Below are 19730 nucleotides of genomic sequence, written 5' to 3' on the forward strand. Positions count from 1 at the left end.
AATTACGTAGGAGATGCCCTTGTGTAGGACAGGTCCAACAGTAACTGTTACATGAGAAGACTCTGCTGCAGTTTCTGTCTCAAGAAGTCACTGAATACCATACACTAGGAGAAGACACTCCCAGGAAAAGAGTCACTCTGCTTCTTACTATCTTTCCCTAAGCATTTTTTTCTGGCTATTGTCAGAAAAATAGTGCTGGGTTAGAAAATAAGGCTTCTGGCTTACACAAAAAAAACCGACAAAACAACCAATCAACAAAACAAGCAAAAAAAGCAGACATCTAAGTTAAAGAGCTACAGTTTTTGTACATCTTCAAGAATTCTGTAACTCAGAAATTTTCCACTTGGCAACAATATTATACAGACCCTTAGTTTAATAAAAAGATCAAATTCATGAGAAAAGAAAGAAAACCAGCAAAGAAACCACACACCAAAATTATAGTCTTTGAAGTACATTTTCCCACTTTCTTCTGATGGTGGAAGTTCACTTTCATATTTTCCCTTTCTCCCCAAAATCACTTCTGTTGGAAGTGGTACAAAAAGTTATGGAGACTTTTAGTCTTAGGAAATTAAACCAAATATTAAAACATACTGCACAGCCTCTGAATTATTGCACATAATTTTATATTGTCTTAGTGCGTTGGACAGGAATTTCCCATTTAACACAACATTTATAGGTTTCTCTAGCGATTCTACATTGCAAGTTGTTAAAGATATGGTATTCACCATTTTATTTTTATCTTCCCACAATCCAATCACTTTAATAGCTAACAACTGTCATTCAAAGCAGATTCAGGGAACTATTGAGGTGCGAGGGTTCTGTTTATTGCTAAAATGACTAATTATGTGAAGTTATTCTTAAAAAATCTGCAGTGTAAAAATGGCCCATATAGATACAGAAGAAAGGCATAGTATACTCTGAGACTATTTTTGCAATTGCTAAGATACCAGAAAGTTTTTTTCCTTTTTTTTCTTCTTTTTGTACATTAGTCACAGATTTCTCAGTTTAATCACATACATTTATCTATAGTATCAGCTGGCCTATGGCAAAGACAAGAATTCCAATTCTTTTTTTTTTTTTTTGGTCAATCTATTCATTTAAAGCATCCACCCATCTGCAAAGGGGGATAAGAAATGAGTAGTTATTAAAGGAATATATGCAACTTGGCTTCAAGTTAAAGTCATACATCCATTTTAGATGGTATTTAGTATTAATCTCTTTACAGTTCTTTTCCTTATCCCACAAGCTCTTTTAAAATTTTTGGATATTCTTAATTTTTCATGGTTACATAGAACTTACAAAAGAATCCAGAATTTATCTTTTTTTTTTTTTTCCATACTTTTAATGATTTAAAACAGTTGGACTCTATGTGATTGCAAATCTCTCCTTAGAAAGGTTTGCCTGTGAGACTTTGGTACTGTGATTGGTGTTGAAATATTTCTTCTAATGTTCTTGGGGAAGGACTCGAAATATTTTGAATACATTTCACTTAATGAGATTAAGCACCTTGACTGAGACTGCAGTATGTCTGCAGCATTACAGATTTGGTTTACAACATTTGTGCAGATATGTAACTTGTATGCTTCATTTTACTCATTTATTAAGCAAACCAAATAGTTTAATTAAAGATGCAATAACATTTTGAGTCTCTCAAGGCTCAATGATAGAGTTCTACTTCAATATGAACTCTATTATTTACTATAGCCATTACCCTTCTAGTGTTGTGAACACTTGAAATTCCCTGCCCTCCTAATTCAACCTCTTGTTATCATGATTATGTAGTAGTCAGAAGAGCTTCCAAGTGTTATGGAAGCTGTACAGATAAAGGAAAACACTACTTCAAGAAGTATAATATAAAAACTGTATATAAAAGGAGAATAAAAAATTAGAAAAGGGATCCAAATATAATAGCTACATAGTTAAGGTGGTAACAGTCACAGATAACTAGTTGTATTTATTTGCATGTTTATTCAATGTTGCTGTACTACCTCAATAATACGGCTTTTTCATCAATATGGCCAACCTCTCTTCTCCTCCTCTCTTCCATAAAAAAGGAACTATCCATTTGAAATTATCCGTAAGCCATTCCTGATAATTATTTGGAGAGTGCTACTATTATAGGCAGGACTGTCCTTAGGAAAAAGGATAATAATTCACCAGTATAGATAATTGCACACTAAAATCTCACAAGATTTTCACTCCCCTCTTGTGAGCAATGTAGTTTGCTTTAGATGGGGTAATAGAAATAAAAACCTACAGGAGCTAGTGTATTATGGGATAGCAATGACTACATATAAAGAGATGATACAGACCTACAAGAAATATTTCATGAAACCTAAATTGAGCAAACAGCATGAAAAGCAGAGCTTACTAGACTTTGCCATTGTGTAAGATTTTATAAGACAACTAAAGTGTCCCACGCAGCACACTTGGGGAGCTTTACATTTAGTGTCCTGGTGAAGAGTATTATAGAAGGCAAGATGGAGTTTATTACTAAGAAAATCATGCTTCTCTTTCAAGGGTATGAAAAAACTCAGAAGCAGCAGATTTGGCAATTCTGGTGCTGAAACCATCTTCCCGTCTCAAGAAATGGGGCCACAGAGAAATAATATTTAAAAAGTCACATAACCACATGTCAAATTGTGTATAAATATCCCAGTTATTTATGAGGAAACTAAGAAGTCAACCTGTGGGTTCACTTGACATTTTGATTAATTATTGTGGTAATGTACATACTAGTTATATTAGACCACATCTTTTTGATTTAACACCGTAACAGATACAATGGCGATCAGCAGCTTCAGTGTTTCTGGAAGAGTGGTGGAGAGATCCAGAGTCTGACCCTCACTCTCATCAAACTTTCTCCACAAACCTCTCTCCAAAAGACTAAATATTTAATAGGATTTGTAGAGGACAAAAGTATTTGGCTACAAAAGTTTCATAGCTTGCTAAAACTATCCAAAAAGTTTCCAGTAATATTTTGAATACTGGATTTATTTTCTATAAAATTTGGATTTTTAATTATTTCATAGGATTTCTTTGTCTCGTTTCTTTTTTGTAGGTGAAGCAAGATACTTTTAAAAGCCAGAATTTCTGACATAGTGTATGATATACATTTTGTCCAGGAAAAACTCAGCTTACCTTAGTCATCCAAATCTAGTACTCATGTCACAGTCTGGTGCTAGACTAACGGGGAAAGAGGAAATATGATTAAATTGAAGTCTCTATCACCCATATTTGCTGAACAACAGGAACAGTTGTTCATCTGCATTATATTAATGTGTACTAATGCTTTCTGGGCCAAATTAATTTTAGATGTAAATAGGTGCAACTTATATTTTTATTTAAATAGTGCATATGTACTCAAAACTGCAGTAAGTATGTCCCTCTGTCTTTATCATATGAGTTACTCTCATTTCTGTTCATGAAAATGATTCAAACATCATTTAAATTTATTACATTCAAACTCTCCTTGATTTCCAAGGAAAAGAAGGCTAGACAATTTATTATATCTTTCAAATGTAGTTTTTTTCCTTTACTCATTCCTGAGGCATCAGAATGGAAGAATCAATCTATTCAAGAGATGAAACACCAGAAACTGACTTTTTCAACTGGTCGTTGAGCTGCAAAGTCTAGATTTAATCAAATTATTCTCTTGGTTCAGAGGGAAAATGTATCTAAGAAAAGAGTTAAGGACTGTCTCCTCTGTCTTCATATAGAAAAAAAATGCATTTAAGATAACTGTGTTATCTCGGACACAAAGGAACACAATGGATACAAATATCAGTGTAATTGTTTACACCACAATACCAAAATAAATTAGGGAAGATAGCTTTTAGATGGAAGCAATTCAACCTTCTCTTTTACATGCTGTTGCATGTTATGGTGCAGTGGTCTTGTGGGGTTTACTGAAAAATCAATACAATACAAAACAACAAATATCACTTTCCCAACATTTAATCAACTCACAGTCTATGCTGTTGCCCACCTTTGAAGTGAATAAGAATGTCATAGAATAGGTGTTTATCTGTGGTCATGACTTAATACCCTGCATAGTACATATTGAAATCATCAGTGAACATCCCTGCTACTCGAAATAATAGCCAAACTTTTAGAGACATAAAAAAAGAAAATTGTTCCTGAAAATGATCCCGACCATCAGAGCAGCCATTTACTTATAAAAATAGTTCACACAGTTACATTAATATGTTGACAATTTTCAACTGTCATTGTTTCAATGAATTGAGCATATACAGTATAATTCACAGAAATGCCATCATATGCAAAGACAACAGTTAGAACAAACAAGAAATCTAAAGGTCACAGGTTTTTATGATTTACATACATGTGTACACATAGAAACACAGAGAATGACAAAGAGGTGAAGGGATTAGTAGTTACCAAATCAAATTCTGATTTCTCGTGCATTTGTTAGATAAGAAGTGACCTGAAGCAAGCTAAAGAATATCCATTATTGTAAAAACCAAGATCAGAATTATTTTGTTTCTGTAACTTAGATTCTTCAAGGGGTAAGGTTTTCTAAAATAGATATTTAACAATCATTCATAAAGGAAGATTAAAAAGAAATATGAATTAGGTAAGTACACTTTAAGCATAAATTTCTTGATGTGCAACCAGCGTGTGACTAATCCAAAGACTGGAATAGTTGTAAATAATCAACTGACTCATGAAATGTAATGGATAACTAATAAACACTACAAAAGGTAGAATTATCCATATGAAATTCTGTGAGCCTATTTTCACATCATGGTCATAGTAGGAAAAACTTGAATTTTTAAAAAATATTTGTAAGTAAAATGTTATGTATGAAAAAGGAACATTAATTCATCAACAAAATTATGCGGACTGTCATATTTTACCCATATTCTTTCATAAAATCCTTTAGACATATCAGAGAATGGATAAAGAGGAATATAAAATCCTACATTTATAGTCCAGTCCAAACACCAAAATGAAATACAAGAACTGATCCTCTCCATCAAGCTTAATGCTCCTGATGACATCTTAATTTGGAACCTGAACTCTTGAAACTCGGTCTCTTAATCAGGATTCTAGCCAGATATCTCAATAAAGAAATCATCAGATTCCCACAGTTCTTAACTACTTGTATAAGAATCAGAGGAAAAAGCTTTTTTTAAAGTGTTATGCATTGAGACTGTTCATTCTTAATTTCCAGGAGAGCCTGGCTATAAACTTATTTTGATTCACTAGATTAGCTAGAACTGCCATATTTTATTATCTGCAATGTCTTTCATCTTTAACACATAATTATATGTACCGAATATGCCTTCTCCCAGCAAAAACTTCTTGCTGCTGTGCAGCATCTGAAAGGTTTCCTTTATATGATCTGTTCCCTCATCAGAAACAGCTTTTTCTAGATTTCATTTTTATATTTTTCTCTACTTCAACTGTTCCCAGAGTATCATCAATGGTTTTTGAAGGTTGTTTTTTTTTTTTTTTAATTTGGGGGGAAGGGGTAGTGGGATTTGTTGGGTTTTAGATTGGGGTTTTGATTTTTTTTTTTTTTTAATACAAAATGTAAGCATAATTATCTGGCTTATGCATTCAGCAGCTAACTGGCAAGATGTTTACCTCGGTGAAATGACGTCAACAATTCAGTATGTCATACAAAGATTTGGCCCATAATCCCTGTTTACTTGTGCAATTGTATATATATTAATTCATACATACTATCTAATTGCTCAGTTGTGGGAACTAAGATTTTGCCTGGTTAGGTAGTCAAGACACAAGGGATATTGAGAAGATAAAGCCAGAAAAAGGAAATAAAATCAACATGTTTGTATAAATGCATGCAAGTTTATTATGACAAAGAAGATTAGCCGATTAGTTGAGAAGTGACAATTTCCAGCCAGGTTACTGCCCTAGGGTTTGAGGAGCCTAGAGGATATTAAACAGTCAAATTTGATTCTCCAGGTGAGGGCAGGTTACTTATCAGATACTGCTCATAAAAGGTAGCGCTGGAAGCCTCTAGCAGACTGGGAGGCCCCTGTTCTAGGTAGGGCTGCCAGACCTCAGCAGAGGGCTGGAGCTGAGGCTGTCAGTGCTGTTATTTGTGTCAGGGTCACGGAAATCAAAGTCATTGCTATGATGTGGGTTCTTCCCTTTTTCCAGCATCTCCTGTCCTGACCTAGGACCCTGCTTACTTGCTCTGATTACTAATCCCTAAATCTGCTTCCGCGTACCTCAGCTCACAAACTACTATGCTGCTAGACTCTGTAAAGCAGATTAAAAAGCTTTCAACTGCTGCAATTTGGTCTGCCAGGTCGGTTTTATTTCTAAATTTTAAATAACCACTTGATACCCGTATTTTTGGACTGCCAGTTCTGCTGAAGTTAAAAACATTTCTCTTCAATAATGAAGATTTTCTTGTTAATTAGAAATGCGGTCCTCAAAAAATCAAATACTTTACTAGTTATGTTTATTTTCTAAGGAAATCCTAGGAAAAGGACATCAGTCCTTAGCAGGTAACTGGTAGCTGTGGCAACCAAACTATGGATTGCAGTGATATCTAATTGCTAGATAACAGGAATCTGATTTTTTTGTTCAGAAATGAAAACTAGAATCTAAAGATACTGTAGTCATTTATACTTGGCAGAGGGATTATAAAAAGCTACTAGCTCAGCATGGCAGTACTTGACACCCACTTCATACAGGTGACCTGCAATACAAGACAATGGGAGAATCAAACCCCGGACTGTGAAATTAATATTTTTCTTTCCTCTGCCTTACTTAAGGGAAAATATTTTCTTCAATACAATCAGTACAATACCTAGTATTGAGACTGATGACTTTTCTTACAGAAATTGTTGCCATGGAAAAGTTTGTCACATTTTTCAAAAAGGTACACACACACCGAGCATTGTGCCTAGGTGGTATATTTTTATGAGGCTGAAAGAAAACACAGAATTAATCTACTCATGTAGGATAGAAATCATAAAGTATCAGCTGAGAGTGTATACAAGAATTCCTTTCCCAAATGTCCATAATCTCAAATATATTAGCATGCCTTCTGAATTTCCTGGAACTATAAGCATTCTTCCATTTTGTTCTGGAGGTAGATCTTTTCTTTAATTAGACTGGTTTGGTGCCATAATACTACTGACAACTGTGTCTGCACTGTTTGAGGTGCAAATCTGTTAAATGGTTTGGGGTTTTTTTTTTTGTTTCTTCTATTTCCACTTCTAGTGGTAATAATTTTCAGATTGCAGTATGATGTCACATATTTTAAATTGTAAGCAACGGTGTCAGAAGTGACCAGAGTGATTTCTCTATCTACTGAAGTTGGGCAAATATATTTTTTAAGCTGGCTTTAGTTTACTTTTTTTTTTTTTTTAAAAAGAAATATTGGAAGTCTGTACAGGAATAATAATAATAAAACAATCTGAAACTTACTGGTATATTTTCTGTAGATGTGCTTATCCCTGGAGTTGTTGGAAGTGCAACAAATCTGAATCAGCTGTCTTACCAAGAAGTAGAGAGGCCACTGCAAATTATTTGTACTTTGGAGGCAACAGATGCATCAGATCCTACATTAAAAATTACCAGTTTGAATATTAAATACAAATTTTAAAAGACCAAAAATCTCAAACAATTCAACAGGGAATTCTGACAAATGGAATGAATTTTTTTTCATTACATGTAAATTGCAAAATTAAGAAAGGGGCTTGACAGAGAGAGAACATTCAGGTGGCTTTTGCTTTTCTTTCTTTTGAATACAACACCTAGGACACTTAAGAAACCTACTTGATTGACTTAGTTTGCTTTTCTGCTGCAGTTACTTCTTTCTTACCATTATTGGCTGTACATGGCAAGGTTTTGGTAGTGTGGTGACTGCAGGGGTGGCCTCTGTGAGAAGAGACCAGGAGCTGCCCTGTGCTGGACACAGTTGGTTCTAGATGGCTCCAAAACGGACACAATGCAGGGTCAAGTGTATGGCACCTCTGTGAAAACATATTTAAGAAGGGGCAAAAAGTGCTGGATGGAGAGAGGGGGAGAGAACGAAAAGAGTGAAAAGCAACAAAGGGAACATCAAGGTCAGCAAAGGAGGAGGAGGTGCTCCATGGTGCTAGAGCAGATATCCCCTGCAGCTCATGGAGAGGACCACGCTGGAGCAGATGGATATTCCCAACTGTCACCTGCAGGGAGCCCACACTGGAACAGAGGAAAAGTGTGAGAGGAAAGCAGCAGCAGAGAGAAACTACTATGTACTGACCATAACACTCCCCAACCCACTGCACTGGTTGGGGGCAGAGGAGTCTGGAGTAAAGGACTGAATTTGAACCTGGGAAGGGTGAAGGAAAGGTGTTGATTTAATGTCTATCTTTTTGTTTCCCACTACCTGAACTCCTAACTACATTTTTATTTTAATTGACAATAAATTAACCTAGTTTTCCTCAGGCTGAGTCTGTTTTGCCTATAACACTAATTGGTAAGGAATCTCCTTGTCTTTATATCAACTCTCAGGCTTTCTCATTCTTGTTCTGCCCATTTTCTTCTCCTGTCCCACTGAGGGAGGAAGTGAGCAAGTGGCTGGGTGGGAGTTTGGCTGTTAGCCAAGGCCAACCCACCATGATTAGTTACAGAATAAATATCTACATACAATAGCCCTCACTTTCTAATTCTGTATGTCTTTGGATACAATAAGTAGTAATCAATGTACAAAGAAGATAAACATGCTTTTCCAAGCATCCTGTTCAGTGGGTTCTTTGTGTTTTAATAAAGAAAATGAAACTCATTAATACAGATGAATGTATTACTGGTTTATGCATATGACTACTCTGTATGTTAGCTCTACTCAGTCTATCGCTGTTAGCAGCAAAATAAATTAGCATTAGAAATTGTAGTAGTTCCCTCTTGAAAGCTAAAAGCTTTCTGATCATCTCTGTATCTCAATCTAGAAAAGAACCTAAATACATGGGAGATCTTTTGTATTTTACATATGCTCTTTCAACATTTCCCAAAAGCTTCGGGATCCTGAGTTCTGAAATAGAAGTAACTCGGCAAAAACCTGGATGCCTCTGATTTTTTTCTGCCTGAAATACTGAGATAAAGGCTTCTGAAATAACATAGCTTCAATTCTCCCTCAGTTGTGTCATGGAATTCTTCCAGAGTTCTGTGGGAAGAGAGGCTCTGGAAATATCACCCACCAACATCTGAATTTTCCACGATCAGCAAGATCTAATAAATTGAAGAGCAGAGCAGTGGAAAGAGATAGTTCCCTAAGAGAAAAATTTGGGGAACTATTCATAATACCTAAGATTAGGGACAGAAGTTAGCTGGCCAGTCTCTCTACATCCCTTTTATGTGTACAATCGCTAACTTCTCTACAGAATATTTCAGATCAGGAACCTAACATATGTGCACTGAATTGTTTTCTGAAGGAGTTTGTCTTTGTCCACAAACTGCAGAAGGCGGCTATGGAATCTATTTCATAACATAGGTAATTAAAATTTAAAGTTTGTCAGCATGAATACCTTTCACTTTTCATTCAGTATTAATCCTATTGGGGGAAAACATACCCTAAGATATATGATATTTAAAACAACATTGAATTGTGAACGTCGTCTTTGTTTGCATTTGCATTTGTTTGCACACTGAAATTTATTGAAGGAGGAGTACCTGTATATTCAACATGGTAAATCCAGATCGGTGGATCAGAATTATTAAAAACTAGTATCTTCTTCAGGTTTTGTACCCTAGAGATCACAAGAAATAAAATGTAACCCCTTTTTCTGGATGCCAAGGTGATTAATGATTTTATTTCTAGGATGAATTTTATAGATGAACAACAGTGCAATCTTTAGATAAAATGGGAAAATATAGAAGATGATTAAAGAGTTTAATTTACTTGGTATGTTATAATTATGTTATGTTAAAATACAGAGAATTTCAACAAAATATTTCTTTTTATCATTAATATTATTTTTGCTCCAGCAGGTTTATATTAGGAAAACAATCTTTGAAGACAGATATAAGAAAGACTTATTTAATATTTTTTAAATCCTTCCTTTCTATATCATTGTTTATACCTGTCTTTTTATATCTGAAATCAAGATCTCCACATTTTTTCCTTTCCATTGCATTATAATTTCAGTTTCATATTGGAAGGCTGCTCAAAGAAGCTAGATTCTTGCCAGTGAGAGCATTAATTCCTATGTGCATGTTTCATCCTGTTATTTATACAGTTTGTTGTTCTAGCTAATATCAATGGTGGCCAAGAAGAAGGTTTATCAGCATTAGACAAGAGCAAAAAAGAAATGAGATCTAACAAGGTCACACTGGTTCTAATGCAACAGCCACTGAAGGCAAAAAACAAATCCTTTCTAGCTTAAATGGGAGCAGAAGCTGTTTCTGCTTTTTCATAAAACATTGTTCATGTGTATAGATGTTCCCCATTTTTTTTTTATATCCCAGTGTCTCAAAAATGTTCCTATTTTAATAAATATTCAAAAAATTTTACCCTGACCAAATATTGTATTTTTCAAAATGTAAACAGATAAATGAACTGGACAGGTTAAAAAGCATTTCCTTAAGATGTATCAGGAGCTTACTCCTTTTATTCTCTTCACATCTGTAACTATAAGAGAACATTTAATGTCGCTATAAGCCATGGAATTATCATTTTGTTAGGCATACTATGCAGTCTGTTTTTCAGTACTATATGACCCTTGGCTTCAAAGCGTGAAAGACCAACAGAAGGGTGGTGCAAACAGAGAAAAAAAAAGTCCAAGAAATGATAAAATGTTTGATAACTCTGCATTATATAGAGCTGCTTTTTAGTATTATCTTTATTCAGACTGCCCGAACTCTAAAAAATAACCTTATTACAAAAATGTCATGGCAAGAAGGTGGTAGATGTTTCCTGGTGGTAGAACTAGCCCAAATAAAATATTGTTTTGAGTAATTGCCAGAAATGCAGCACTGTTTCCCAGTTTGCAAAGTATCATGAAGGTTGACATTGTTTAATTTTCACCTTCACTGGTATTGAGTAATATTTCATTACACAGATAAAAAGTTTCATTGCTGCAGGAAAAGTACCATGCTACTTATAGTGAGACTCTACTCATTTGCCATCTGGCCTCCTATTCACTGGCCTAAGCTTGATTATAGATACATTGGCTGAACATTTTCACATGTATTTGCAAGGCTAAAAAAGAGGAAAGCTGAGTTATTTTATTTTTAAGTGATGCATGCATACCTAGGATATGTCAGAAACTTAATAAAATAATTAATATTGTATGCTATTATTATGGGAACAGTAAAGGAGATTCATTTCAATGGGGGATTCTTTCTGCATGATTGCAATTTTAGATTTGACACTGGTTTTTTGAACAGTTGTGAAAGTTGGTTTGAAATTTAGATTTTGCTACTACACAGAAATAACCTGGAATTCTTCCTGTCACACTTGCACTGAGTTCAAACTCACTCTAACTATGGCCTAAAGGGTTAGTCTCTTACTAAAGAAATCTTGCAGAGATAGGCCCATGCAGCCACCTCAAAGCACACACAGTACAAATCAGATGTACTATTTGTGCCTCACCTTAACAATGAAAAAAATACTGAGTTTTCTCTATTTGGAAATAGTATATTCTGCAAGATGTAGTCCTCTTGATCTTGATTTATCTTGATCAAGATCCTGAATTAACAGAGGCAGATGAAGCAGGAGCATGTCACAGAAACATGTCCTATAGTAAGAACTAGGAGCACTAATGAAATGCACCAGTGTGTAATAATATATAAATCTATAGGTTTCAGTGTAAAGAGAAGAAAAGGAGCAATGCAGACCTTCTTGGGTGCAGAAAAGCTTCTTGTTCTTATAGCAGTCAGGCAGTGAAATACAGAATATCGCAGTTCTATACCTAGTATATGATAAGAAGGACAGATAGGAGTTGCTTTTTTAAGTGTCCCTCTTGAACAATTAAAAAATAATAAAATAAAATAAAATAAAATAAAATAAAATAAAATAAAACCACAAAACTTTCCAAAGCCATTAAAAAGATTGAAAACAGCTTCTTTATTCAGCAGCTATAGCAGGAAAATTTTCGAGGGATGGCAAATCTTTATTGCCAGGAACTACCTGTTAGTGGCTAAAATGATGGCATGCTGGGATGCAAATTAAAGAATTAAAATAATACTATATTGAAATTATATTAAAACATTTATGGAGATAACCTGAGGATTGTCCTATTTATGAGGTCATTGATGTTTGTATTCACTGATGAACTGTATTATCATTATGATGAGGGTTATATAATTTTCTACATAGGTAATTAAAAGAAAATCTCACTACGTTAGCAATTCTTCTGTCTTTTTATAGCAGGAAGTTCTACTTTTGTCATGATTTTGCTTCATTAATTCCACATACTGCTGACATCTAGTGACCAAATAATCCCATCTGCTTTGATATTTCTCCGGTATCAAAAAATAGGTATTTGGAAATTACATCATAGTTGTTTCAGGATATTTCTGTCCATACAAATACCAGTTGTTTAGATTTTGTTAACTTATTGAACAAATCCTCTGTCTTATAGCTAGAAGACTTGAACTGAAAATAAACTTTTTTTTCCACTCTAGACAGTGAATAGAAACAAAAATAAAAAGTAGCTTTGAAAGGCTTGTTTTATGTATATTTTAGTTTCACCTCAGTGTTTGCTGTGCAGTCTTTTATGTTGACTGTTTGGAGTTCAAGTTCTATTTTTGGAAATTACACTAATGGTGGGCATGTAAATGAATTGATGAAAGGGAGAGATAGATTGTGAAGGATGAAGGCTAAAGAACGTAAGTTGCCCTGAACCTTGACGTAAAGGAATTAACTCCTGTTCTGATGAGCACAAATTACAGAAAGTACTGTTAGGGCTCTGTCCAGTGATTATGAAGGGTTCAGGCTTTCCATTCTGGGTCAAAATTCTGCATTCTTTTGCATGCGGAATCAGGCTACCAGTGGCAAAATTACTTCCGAAGATCAAATCCACGCCACAGGTCATTCAGATGAATAGAAGAGCCAAACTTGTGCCACAGCTTAACTGATGGTGCTAACCTAATTCTCAGCTCCAAGTGGTGCAGATTCCAGTGGATTGTGCCTGGCAGGTGGAAAATACCATTAAGTCCTCTGAAGTTTTTTGAAAACCAACTATGATTCATTGCTAAAATGGCTGGTGGGTGGGCATATTTTATAAAAAAAAGTTCAGAAACAGACCTGATAAAGCAGGTACATTAGTCACACCATTGATTCCTAGTTCAGGTTTTGACAATCTGAATATTAAATAATTAACCATTTTAAATTGTGGTATTATCGTGATTTGCTTCAACAAAAGGTACCTCGAGTTTCCTATTTTGAAGTGCTTGACAGTGAGGACAACATACCTACATGGGTAACCAGAGTATTAAAAAATCAGGGACCAGACAAGAAATTCATTTAATTAAGCTTATCTGCCCTATGCAGTGCACTTGGGAAGACAGGCACCCCAGAGGACCAACCAAAAATCCCAGATGCTCATTAAGGATTCATAAAGTTTTGGTCAATGCAAAACACAGGACAGCACAAAGCTATGTTTTCTTGTTGTACTTTAACACTTTTCACATTTTTCACTTGTCTCCCTCCTGCACATGGGGAGGAATAACCTCATGTAGCAGTACATGCTGGGGCTGACCAGCTGGAAAGCAGCTTTGCAGAAAAGGGCTTAGGCTGACCATGAACCAGCAATGTGTCCCTGTGGCAAAGGCGGCTAATGGTATCCTGGGCTGCATTAAGAAGAGCATTGCCAGCAGGTCCAGGAAGTTGATCTTTCCCCTATACTCAGCACTGATGAGGCCACACCTGCAGTATTGTGTCCAGTTCTGGGTCCTCAGTACAAGAAAGACTAGGGACAGTTCAGCAAAGGACCACAAAGATGATTAAGGGACTGGAGCATCTCTCCTAAGAGGAAAGGCTGAGAGAGCTGGACCAATTAGCCTGGAGAAGAGAAGGCTTGGGTGGGGATCTTATCAATGTGTACAAACATCTGAATGGAGGGTGTAGATAAGACAGAGATAGGCCCTTTTCAGTGGTGCCCAGTGACAGGACAAGAGGCAACGGGCACGAGCTGAAACACAGGATGTTCTGTCTGAGCTTAAGGAGACTGTGAGGGTGACAGCACTGGCACAGGTTGCCAAGAGTGGTTGTGGAGTCTCCATCCTTGGAGATATTCAGAAGCCATCTGGATATGGTACTGGGCAACCTGCTCTAGGTGACCCTCCTTGATCGGGGGGTTGCACAAGATGATCTCCAGAGGTCCCTTTCAACCTCAACCATTTTGTGATTCTGTAAGACAGTTCAGGCATTTGACTCTGGCAAAGACACTTCTGTTCACTCTGGTTCTAGGGCCTGAAGCTGTCTGCTGAACACTGGTAATATAACTTTTAAAATACAGTTGAAGAAGTGACATAGGTGCCCACATTTTCATATACTAGACTAATAGACACTGTTTTCTCAGCTCCACCTCTGGAAGTTATACCACTGTATTGGAAAGTCTTCAAGACTGATGAAGCTAGAAAAAAAGAGATATCACAAATTATGTGACACTTGTAGGTCATTTACTATCTTAAAACACTGATTTGGGAGATGTATGCTCCAATCTACTATCTCACCACTTTCTATGCATTCTACACTGTATCCATCTACATTGGATAAAAAGTAAATAATTATTTTGGATGTAGAAACTGGATCTTGAACAATGAGAATTGTCAATGTCAGTAAACACAGAGCTCCAGAGTCATGTTCCTTTGTGCCCCATGAATCTTGCAGTGTGCAGGTGAATCAGCTTTCCAATGAAGGCAAGAGTGCAGAGTGCAACTCTGGCTTGTATGGTTTAAGAACTGTATTTTTACCCATTGAGGTTAGGAAGAAAACAGACTAGGGTTTTCTTCTCTCTGGATGAATACTTTAGCTTGCAAGCTGTTGGAAAAGGAGAACACTAGTTCAGGAAAATTTTGTTTTATTTAAATATCAAGACAACCTAAAGGGTGCTTGGCATTTTGAAATGAACTGTAAATGAGAATCCTGGTTCTGCTTCCTCTATTGACAGAGGCATCTTCTCAAAAACGTTATTCTCAGCTCTCAGATTCATTCATCAGGTACCATTTTCTTCTTAGCTTTTCTTGCTGCGAAGCTTGCAGTTGTCTATTCAGCATATAAATCTTTGTATCCCATGTGTGAAGTGCATAATTCTTCTTAGGCTCAGAATTTAGGGCCAAATGCATTAAAGTTAATCACTGCAGTGTCTCTGTCCCTTCCCCATCCATTCAACCAATCCCATGTATCCATGTCTTAATTTGAAACTGTCATTATGTTCCTAATACCTGTGAGTCAGTAAAGTGTATGTGAGAAATTGAGAAAAATCAATGTTTATTGTAAAATGAATACTTATATTCACACAAACCCTATTTAGAAATAGAATATATTCCAGAAAAAAAAAAGATTAAAAAAAGTTGTAAAAAATTTGCAGCCATGATAATCTTATTTCTTTGTGGTGACTGATTCTTCCTGCATTTGATAATGATATTAGCATTGCAAGAAGCTTTGTCAGCTCTGCCAATGGACTTTCACTCTTAATTACTATTTTCAGTTATTTTTTTGGTGTTCGATGGTAATTTTGAGCCACAGCTGCTGTTTCCATTTTGATTTGTTTACTTTCCATAAGACAATTTGTATTACGGAAATGAATTACATTAAACTGGGCTTCTTTTGTGTGATATGTGAGTATAATTCTTGACTTAGGGTTTTCATTTTAATGAACACTTTTTTTTTATAATTGCTTGTTTGCAGAATATTAGGTTTTAAGATTTAGTTTATGCATGTTTATTTTCTTAAGAAATAATGCAAATAGTTTGTGTTGATATTACATTAAGCCAACATTTAAAAAGGATGAATGAAAAGTCCTGCAACTGGAAAGGAAGATGCCTTTGCAACAGTACAAGCTAGGGACTCACTGAGCAGTACCTCTGCTGAAAAGGACCCTGGGGATCTTGGTAGGCAGTGAGCTAAACATGAGCCCACAGTGTGCTCTGGCACACCAGAAGCACAGCCAGTAGCTCAACAGAAGTGATTGTCAGGGAGTCACAGTGGTGGACTGCTCCATGAGGAAGGGCAAGCTGGGAGCTGAGGGTAGCTGAGGAGTGGGAAAGGGCACTGACCTCACTGATAAGGAGTCAGAGAGTTGAATCAGTAAGTCAGGATCATGGTAAGTGTGGAGATGGTGATTAGAGTCAGCCTAAGAAGTTCTGTGATCCCACAGCAAGTCCATTGCAATGACGCAGGTCCAAAGTCATACCAGAAAGCAAGTCAGTGGTTCAGGATCAGGGTAGAATCAAGGCATTACGAGCCTGGGAGCCGATCTGGCTGCTACACAACTGCAATGTTGCTTAGGTGGGGGCCAAGTGTGAGATCCTGTTGTGGTTTAGCCCCAGCCGGCAACTAAGCACCACGCAGCCGCTCGCTCACTCCCCCTCGGTGGGATGGGGGAGAGAATCGGAAGAGCAAAAGTAAGAAAACTTGAGGGTTGAGATAAAGACAGTTTAATAGGGAACGCAAAAGCCACGCACACAAGCAAAGCAAAGTAAGGAATTAATTCACTACTTCCCATGGGCAGGCAGGTGTTCAGCCATCTCCAGGAAAGCAGGGCTCTATCACGCGTAACGGTTACTTGGGAAGACAAACGCCATCACTCCAAACGTCCCCCCTTCCTTCTTCTTCCCCAGCTTTATATAGTGAGCATGACGTCATGTGGTATGGAATAGCCCTTTGGTCAGTTTGGATCAACTATCCTGGCTGTGTCCCCTCCCATCTTCTTCTGCACCTGGCAGAGCACGGGAAGCTGAAAAGTCCTTGACTAGTACAGCAGCAACTAAAACATCTCTGTATTATCAACACTGTCTTCAGCACAAATCCAAAACATAGCCCCATACCAGCCGCTACGAAGAAAATTAACTCTGTCTCAGCTGAAACCAGGACAGATCCTCAGCTGAAAAGGATCTTCCCAGGGAAGGAAGGGCAGATCCTCACTTCTACCTTTCTTCACAATAGCTCTTAGCTGTTGGACTCTGTCAACCTTGGACTTGGTCAACTAAGCTCCTAGAAGAGGGAATGTGCTCACAGCCATGACAATCACTATTCTCTTTTACTTTGTATTTGTTAGACCAAACTAGAATACAAGATCAAGAATTTGGGCCCCCTCCAATATAAGAAAGACATTAGTAAGCTGATACTTGTTCAGTAGAGGACCACCAAGAGGGTCAGGGAGCTGGAGCCCTTGCTCTGTGCGGAGAGGCTGAGGGAGCTTGCTTGTTCAGCTTGGAGAAGAGACAGCTTTGGCGGGCAGCTAATAGCAGCCTACCAATGCCTACAAGGAGGTCATCAAGACAGAGCCAGTTAAAACAAGAGATGTCCCAAGTGGATATAAGGGGAAATTTTTTTCCACCATGAAGACAGTCAAGCAGTGAAACAAGTTGCCAAGAGAGGTTGTGACGTCTCTATTCTCAGAGGTTTTCAGGACCATAATGGATAACGCCCTGAGCAGTCTGGCAGTACCTTACATCTGACCCAGCTTTGAGAAACCTCCTGAGGTCCCTTCCAGCCTGAGCTGTCTTATAATGCTAGGGTTCTACAGTCTCTCATTACTTCATTATTTTAACTCTTACTTATTTATTTCAGTTTCTATAATTTTATTTTTCATTAGTGTTAAATTTATCAATATCAATTCTGAGAAGGGAAAATGGGAAAGAAGAATGGAAAAAGAAATTTATTTCAAGATAAAAAAGAGGCAATGATGTCTAATAAACATCTAAACTAGGTCTTCAGAAATTAATTAAAATTTACTTATCTTGGCCACTGGTAAGTAAAGGCAAGAGCTTGTTACTAAAAAATACTTTCTTCAAAGGACAACTTAAACCAAATCCAATTCTACCACATGAAACTGCTGGGATTTTAGGTAGTTGTTCTCTGTTACTCAAAGGAATAGGTTAAATAGATACATAAGTCAGGAATAAGTTCTCCACATCAAACAAAGAAATCAGAAAAAGAAATCCTACAGTAAGTCAATAAAGAAAAGGAACTATAAGGCAATCAAAAAGTCTTCAAATTGAACTATTAGGAAGTGTAGGACTACACAGTAAAGTCCTTGGAGGGGGGGAGTGAAGGGGAATTGAGGTTCATTTTACCATCCTGATACCATCTTTGAAATTAATGCTCCTATTTGTAGGGAAAGGTGTGAATCAGCATGAGCTAATAGCATCTAATTTATCATAAACTAGTCATACTGGGTTCCTTTTGTATTACTATTTTAGTTTGGGTAACAGACGTGCTTCTGAAGACAGTCTCCTGATCATTCCCTCTCACAGCATTTTGCTTCACATTGCAGACAGGTCTTAGAGCTTACCAATTGTACTTATTTTGGACAAAACTAAATCAAGAAACTGTATTTAACTGCTAACAGGCACTCAGTCCACAAGTCCAGACTAGAACCAGTCCAAAGTAGAACCTTCTGAAATGCACATAGCATGGGCATAGGTCTCAGTACCAACTGTCACTCCATAGATCTCTTCTCATTGATCTGCACTATTTACTGACATGGACATAGCAGTTAGTTTCAGGAATTAAAGCACCTCTTATACTTTAAAAAAAACCCCAAAACAAACAACAAAACCCCAACTCATCTAAAGGATATTCTAAGAGATGAAAATTCGGTAACATCAGCTGAAATTCTTCTATTGACTTCACAGGAAACTGGATCAGATTGAAAAACAGATAATAGCTCATCAGTATGAAATCTTATACTTACCTTTTGATTCATCAATATTTTAAAAGGCCAGGTAAAACAAACCATCTGTGGTTTTTTCACAAATTGCTGTTTTAAAGAAAAGGTATCTTTTTTTGTTTACTTGAAGTCAAAGGAAAATGAAACCTGGCTCCATATCTTTTTCTTCTAGTGGCAGACAATAAAGGTGTACCTCTATCCTCTGGAAGCAGGAGCTTAAGTCAACTCATCTATCCACGTTTCCATCAATTCATAAAAACAAAAACTTGGCAGAAAGTTAGGACTCGGCTGTTAAGGATTCATAGTGATAACATTTCTGAATTAACAGCAACGAATAGTCGCCTTTGATAGTTCTTTTATAGCTGGGTACAGCTGGATTAAACTTAACTGCAAAGAGAATTCAATTTTCTTTATCATCAATTTGACATTGTTTAACAGATGTTTTCTGGAAACTATTGTAATCTTTTTCATTTGTCTCTGTGTAATGTGAAGCAAATATCCTTGGTTAATAGTCTGATTATTAAATTTAATTCTTTTTGAATAGCATTTTTCATTGTTGCAGAAACTTTGAATCCTAATAACAAGGCTATAAAGAACACTGATTTCACTCTGGTTTTAAAGCCCACAACTATTTTACAACAGACACATGCGAAAACAGTCCTTAATATGAAACAGTCTGTGACAGCCTGATGCCAATAGATAGTATAATAGATGAGGGAATCATTAGTGATGAGTCTTTGTCTAAAAGCCTTGGAGATATATTTTGTCTTGATGTTTTTCTTCTGATTTCTCTGAAATCTTTCTCCCTTACACCATCTACCTTCTCTGCCCTTTATGTAAACCTCCTTCCACCCTCTACATCTCCTAACATGATATTCAGACTTGTTTCTCTTCCACTCC

Source organism: Mycteria americana, chromosome 5 (assembly GCF_035582795.1).
Source record: "Mycteria americana isolate JAX WOST 10 ecotype Jacksonville Zoo and Gardens chromosome 5, USCA_MyAme_1.0, whole genome shotgun sequence".
Lineage (NCBI taxonomy): Eukaryota > Metazoa > Chordata > Aves > Ciconiiformes > Ciconiidae > Mycteria > Mycteria americana.